Here is a 7583-nt window from a genome sequence, read left to right as displayed (position 1 = left end):
AGTACAGATTTTAAATGCCTCTCAAGCTTAAACTGCTACTAAATTCTTAATTTTGGATGAATCAAAGTTCGTTTTACAAGCGTATGTGTTTTTGTTTGAGAGTGCATAAATGAATATGGCACTAGAGAATATGGTAATTAAGTACCAGAAATACTAATATCTGCTGGCTCATATTAATGGAGACAGAGTAAACTGAGCTCTGAAAAAAATCTATTCCATACCTTTGTTCCTGTTAATATAAAAGGCCCCAATCTTATAATCGTTTATGCATTTACAACTTGAAGTTATCCATGTGAAATAAAGGGAAATAGTTGCTTTGTAAATGAAGTGTGTGTGTTCTTAGGTCTTTGCACTTAATTTAATATGTTGCAACTCTGTAACTCAAGGGGGAAACTATTTACCTTCTCTTGGTAACAAATTAAATTTAATGAACTACCTATCTGGAGTTCACATACCCCTATATGTGTGTCTTTATATATCTATGAATTCTCAGGAAAATGTAATTCTAAAATTAAAAAGTTAGCCCAGGAATACTACTTCAATCTACTTCTAACTGATTGTTACCAATTCATGTTGATGGAGTCTTTCTGTGATTTTAGTAATTTATTTATATAATTATTTTTTCTCAATGGGTAAATTAATATGTGAATAAAATATAAATACTAAAATTTTAATTTTCAAATGCCAAACATGATTTAGACAGTACAAACATTATGGTAACTAAGAGACGACACCTATTTGACTACAGTTTCAGTGAGAGTGTCACTGGACCATTTTATGCTTTATAATACTGTTCAACTAAAAGAATTTGTAGAAATGGCTATTTTATCTGAGTACTACGTTGTATTATCTACACATGAAAACAACTACTTCAAGCCATTAGTTCTTTTAGAAGGTCATGTGTGACACATATGTCCAAATCAGGATTGTTTTTTCCTTAAAGAAAATTAAATATTTTTTATTCCATTAGATATTACTCTAATCTACCTTTTAAAATGAAAAATCAAATTCTTTGACTGCATTTAGACAAGTGGCTCCTTTTATTTCTCTTCAAAAGCCCACTCACAGCAATTTATTGCAGAATGGAGGCTCACTATGTTCCTAAAAATACTTCAGTATGCACAGGGTTCATCTCATTATGCCTGAAATGGCCAGAAAAAGTGATAAATCAAGTATTTCAGATTACCTGAAAACTCTTGTAAGATCCTTTAAAAACCTTATTTCTGCTCCAGGCCTTAGTCATGGGGTGGGGATAGTCCTAATCTATATGGGAGGAGCTATGCAGTCATGCAGCCCTGACTGTGGCACGCTGAGGAGCACACGCTGCCTGAACAAAGCTGGTCGCAGTGTGGAGGAGGGCAGAGCTCCCTGAATTCCCCTGACAAATCCACATCTATATTGTCCAGAAAATGGACTGCAAGTTTCAGGGTAAAGCTTTAGAACCTAATCCTGCTCCTTTTGATGTCAAGGGAGAATGTGCCTTTTGCCCCAAACCAATGACTGTGTTCCCATAAATTTAAGCTGTTTACACAATCTGTTATTCTGAAACTGGCTTCTTGTTCTTCAAAGAGTATTCTAATTCAAAAGGCAGAAATTAAAAATTGTTTTTAAAACATATTTCTCAAGCAATTTTCACAAAGTATATGGAAAGCTGTAGGTTTGCCTCTTGCTGCTGTTTACAACTGCATACTGAGATAAGCTTTCCAGATGCAAAGATAATATTTGTTGAAATTAGAGAAGAGACCTCCTTGCCCTCTTCATTCTGATGTTAAACTTCCCTGACTGCTACATGTTGTTATTCAGCTTCATAAACTATGGACAGCATGTAATACTGGAGTAAAAATACAACTTTTACTTAGATGTGATTGTTTTCTTAGATGTTATTGTTGTAATTTGAATTTTTTTTTTCTGTAAAATGTATTGTGCTTTTCCATTTCTATTTCTTTAAGGGCCATTATAACACTCAGGTACCTGTCATTTTAAGTTGTTAATGGGATACTCAAACATTGTTATCTTTACATTTTAGTAATTTACAGGTAGTATGTATTTCCAGATAGATTTTTGAAATAAATGACATGTCAGTAAAAATAATTTTAAAATTAAGATTGTATATTTTTTATATTTTCTCAATAATTAAAAAGAACTTTCCTATAAAAAGTGGGAGCTTGTTATCTGAAGGTAATACAGTAATGCAATCATTAGCCATCATCCTAAATTTAAGTATTCAAATTATTTAGAATCTGGTGTTAAGGCTGGACCACAACAGTGCACAGGAAGAATGTAATAATGTATTCTGTATGACAATTAATATAAAGTTATGTTCTTTGCATTGACTTTAGTTCACAGGAGCAAATAATAGCACCATGTAATTGATTAACTGGAAAATATTCATTGTCCAAAGTAAGCAACCTATACATGAGGCCTCCAGTGGTACAGGTTAAATAATAAGCCAAGGAAGCTGGGAGACTTAGAAGTAAAATATTTGTACGGTGACATGCTGTAAGCTTACAACTTCTTGGGGACTACTGATTTAGGGTTTTTTTCCTGACAAGCCAGGTGGAGGTGATTTTTTTCCTTCTTCTAATTATTTAGCTTAATTTACTAAAAAAAGTTTAATATGAAATTAAATAATACTTTCTCATTTTTTCTAAATGACAAACTTGCATTATCTCTACCGTGTTAAGAATGTGCTTCTATTTGTATAGGATATGAATTTTATGGCAGGTATATCTATTAAAATGTATAATTGTTTCCATGGGGAACAAAAGACAGAAGACAAAACTTTTGTACTTTCACTTGAATGTTGAAGTAAGCTCTTGATTATGCAAGGCACTAAGGATTCTGAATAAAGTTAATGTAAAACACATAATTCAGACTATAAAACATACATAATAAATAAAATATAGTGATAGACTGCTGGACAAGTAGACTGTCCCGGTATTGTTACGTTAGGGCCATAAGAACAGACCTAACAAGTTAAATCCCTTAATTTTGTAGGGAAGATAAATGATCAGTTACATACTGTCATAGCAAGCAATCTGAAATCTGGCCAAAGATGCTCCTTAGGCTCTTTCCTGTTGATTCACCATTGCTGAATTTCAGAAAGGAAGAGGGTATCATTCCAGTATTGCATGTTAGCTACATAAGAAATCCTGTGCAATTTCACATAAGGGGGCTGTTGAGGGCCACTGTGGATAATTTTAAGAGATAAATATAAAAACATTCAAGCTTTTTTTTCTCTCCACTTTTTAAGATGTAAAGCTAAATCAATACAGAGCTTCACAAGCCAGCAAGTAAATGTGGACATTCATCTTCTGGTAAAGGACAGAAGCTGAAAATTAAGGACCATTGTATTCAGCACAAGAGGAAAGTCATACTTGCATGGATTAAAGTAATCTGAGAATATTATAACATGCTTCAGATGCCTTGCCACTCCATTTTTAATGAACTTGCCAGTAAAGAGAATACATAAGACACAGATATGCTTATCTATATCATGTAGGTTAAAAAAGCTTCTTGGGCTCAGGCCTTTAAAAAAACTGCTTCTTTGGAAGAAAGCAGAACTTTTCTGTTCTTCGGATACTGAAGTGTTAACTACCTCAGCCAAAAGATTCAATAGCTACCTATAAAAGAACAGGTTAAACATGCCTGGGACTGTTCTCTGGCATTGGGGCTGGTAACCACATAATGTTTTATGCTTGTATTATTAAACCCTTCTATTCTTCAGAACAGGATAGTCACATGCACATATTGGGAATGGTTCCTGACTCACACTAACTTCTAAACTGTGCACAGGAATTGTTTAGGAAAGTGCTAACTGGCATGCTTTAAGCCTGTGCCAAGGTTAGTTTGAACACTTTACAACACAATTTTTAGACAAATTATTTCCAATGTCCATGCACGTTTCATTTACATTGCATTTTACAAACACACCTCTGGCAATCTCCTGGAATTGATTAGCCAAAAGAAAGGTAAGAAGAAACTGTGGTCCCCCATCTAGAGATAAATCACATTCATATTTCCAATTATTTCTTTATTGAAGCAATTAATTACCTGATTTTTTATCCAGAAACCTTACAAAAGAGAGTTGATTGAAATTTGGCTATCGTTAGATGTTTGTTCATGTGAAGTGAAGCCATTTTAAAAAGTCATACACACTGTAACCTGCAGCAGATGTCCCTTTTTATTTTAGACATCCTGTGGCCCTTATGAAAGGATGTTACAGTGAGAACAGGAAGAGAAAACACACATTGTGCAAGAAATGAAATAAAGGCAAGCAACTTCTGCACTCCTGTAGCTTATGGCTGTAAACATCAATTTGTAATGAAAATTACTTCTAAAGTGTAATTTATTGATTTTAAGATAAGAATGGGAAAGGAGTAAGGATAAATAAACATCATTGGTGATGTTCTGAATGCTGAGTATTCCTCTCATAAGTTCCATTATATATATTATTACATTTTTTAACTGGACATGTGCTGGACATTTGCTTCTCTCAGTATGGCCACAGGGATAAATATCAGTACATCTGGTTTGTCAGGACTTCAGAAGATTTGTGGGTGCTTCATTAGTGAGCCAGAAAGCAGTATAAACTTGTCACTGCAGAGTTGTAATACCGCACATTCTGAAGGGCAAAGCCTTTTTAAAATTTTTGTTTAAACTTTTGACAGGGACAATAAGTGGTCCATAAAACAGAGCTGTTAACCTAGAGAAGCTGCAAGTAAATAGAAATAAATGTCTCTGCCTAGGTGATCCAACTTGGTTGTAATAAAGAAAAAAAGGACTGAAAGAAGAATATACCTTTTAGGAATGATTAGCATGGAATTCTCAAAAAAACACAACTTAAAAATCACATTAAAACGGTGTGATTTTTTCTGGATCGCGATATATTTAAATTCTAGTGTTGATGTTTAAATTTCTGTATTTATCCTCCCGTTGTTTTAAAATTCATAGTCAACTTCCTCAGGTTTTGTAAATGTAGTTGATCTCACAAAAGAAAAACAGTATAGAAATCTCTGGCCTAAGAGGTATATATCTGGAGAAATTACACGATAAGCATGAGCAGTTTTTCTAAAGCTTATAGGAAAGTACAAATAATTTAAAAATCTTGATGACAGTGAAAGACCACTAGTGTGCACAGCATTCTTAATTTATGTTAATTTACAGTTTTGAATGATTACTGAACATTTTGTAGGTTTGCCAATTTTCTCTACTGTTGACTGCATTCCAGTGCAAGAACTCATGTGAGAGATGATACAGTGACTCTCCTAAAGAGGTTGCAAACTGTATACCTCTGCTTTTGCTAATATGTTTTCCATGCTATGTTTTCCATGGGATCAATTCTCTGTTATCCATAAAATTGCTGTTAGATAAAACATATTCCATCAATTTGTCATAGAAAGTGCTCTTCAAAATCACTGTAAGAAGAAGTTTAACTTTCTGACAAAAGAACAGCCTCCACGAGAACATGGGTACACGTTACAACCAAAAACAAAGACACGTGTGGTTGGCACATGTTTTGTTGGATATTTGAGGACAGGCGTGTGTGAGAAAAAAAATGCAGAAAAGATGCAGAGACCCATACACAGGCCTGAGCAATGGCTGGGAATGTAGCTGTAAGAAAAACAGAGCAAGAGAGATTCAAGATGACTATCAACAAAAAGTGACCTGAGACTTCAGGTGAAACTTTCACGTGGTTTCAGAGGAAAAGAACATATACACAATCTTCATAAACAGAGTGCATCCAAACATCTGATGCCATCATATATTTTTTCTGACCAGAAACACTGCACTAGCCATTCAAGTCAAGGCAGGTAAGAATACATTGCCAATTTTAAAGACAGTTGCGTTCTAAATAGATGCATAAATTAAAATAACTTGGCAGCATTCAAAATATTAATTTTCCCATCAGGAAAATATATCCACATACACCACAAAACGTGTTTTATACTTTCATTCGCTAGATTTTTGCCTAAACTTACTCATTATTTTCATACCTTCCATGGTTCCATTGCTGTTTCCCCTCATTTGCAGATTAAAGTCAGTGTTTTGTTTACTCCAGGCTACACTAGTGATTACTCTCTTCTAGTCAAAGTACTTTTTTTCTCCTGCATTTCCTTAGGCAATGTTTATCTTTTCTCTGCCATTAGACTGAGTTCTCCCTAATATTGTGGATTGTTTTCTTCTTTCTTGCTCCCACAGATAGAGGCAGCATATAAAAGCCCTTATTTTTTTTATTTTCCTATTTTGACTCTTCTTCCTTGGCAAAAATAATCGAAGACGTGAACCTCTTCATGTTCCTCTTAAAGAATGACTGGCTTAAAAAGGATGCCTCTGTAAGCTGGTTTTCTCTTTTTAGAAAAGAAATTTTAGCGTAAGCCTCTATCTTACTGGTTTTATTTTTTTTCCTCTTCATTGTGTTTATGGAATAGCCAAACGCCCATAGAGGCAAAAGAAGAATGTACTGTGAGTAGATAATGAATGAAAAACTCTCTTTTGTGGGTACATAATTTTAGTACTATAGAAAAAGTATTTGTGATCGAATAATTTTTGGATAAAAAGTTCAGTTAAATAGGGACAATCTGTTGCTAAAGAGATTGCTTGTGAAAGCCATGCTTATAAAATTTCTATTTATAGTATAGCATAAAAAGTACTTACATGAAAAACTTTCATAAAAAATGTTATTTATCTGCAGACCTAAAAATATCTTTCCTTTTTCATTTTTTCCCACTTAATTTGAGAAACTTCACTTAGACCACTAAAATAAAAATAAAAAAATAAAATAATAAAATAAAAATATAAAAATAAAATAAATAAAAAAATAAAATATTTATTTTATTTAAAATGTCAATGTTGTGCTGTTTTTATGATTGTCTGGAAACAACTAAGCACACTGTTAAACTTGGATGTTGCCTCATAATCTTCAGAAGTACTGAAGTTGACTGTACAGCCCAGGGACATGCTAAGCAGACACGTTATCCACATCTGAGCTTTCCTTAAGAATGAAAAAGTGGTCACCTAAACAATTAGTAATAGAAGTCTAGGCAGTTTGTTTCATTTTTAAAAACTAGATTTATAAGGGTAAATGCAGCTTTTTCTAGTCCATTTGAATTTTGAATGGGAAGTATCAAGCCTTATTTTACAGTTAGTCATGACATTCTTATGGTCACCTTATTTTCTACATCTTCTCATTAATACCAACTAGAACATGAAAAATAAGAAAAATGCTTAGTGTTCCTATGTCGTTGATGATTAACTCAAAAATATTATAAGGCCTATGGGAGAAGGAGTGTCACACACGTATTTGATAGCCTCTCTGTGAGGGTTTGTTTCATTATGATGAACACTGTATTACATATCAATCTGATGACCTTCATGGTGTTATGAAGTCAGTATAAAACCACATAACAGTTGAATATTCAAGATCTATCAAACTGATCAACAGTTACATCTTCTTCCTCCTTCTCACTCCTTTAATAATCTTCCCTCCCAACAATAAAATTGTGTATATTTAAATGAAGATTTTCTTACCAGGCCTCTACAAGCTTTACCCTCTTCTAAAAGCAGTTCAGAGATTTCTATAT

At 33.5% G+C, this 7583-nt stretch overlaps 1 protein-coding gene across 1 annotated transcript in view; it reads right to left on the bottom strand.

The window, feature by feature from the left end:
- The window catches only part of NIPBL (NIPBL, cohesin loading factor), a 158308-nt gene extending 150725 nt beyond the window's left edge, over window positions 1-7583 (bottom strand). The window contains exon 1 of the mRNA XM_017823616.1: window positions 7531-7583. The gene's annotated coding sequence lies outside the window, so the exon portion shown is untranslated. The remainder of the gene's footprint in view (window positions 1-7530) is intronic.

This window comes from Lepidothrix coronata, unplaced genomic scaffold (assembly GCF_001604755.1).
Source record: "Lepidothrix coronata isolate B3197 unplaced genomic scaffold, Lepidothrix_coronata-1.0 Scaffold104, whole genome shotgun sequence".
Taxonomy (NCBI): Eukaryota; Metazoa; Chordata; class Aves; order Passeriformes; family Pipridae; genus Lepidothrix; species Lepidothrix coronata.
This window is presented reverse-complemented; position numbering and strand designations above follow the sequence as displayed.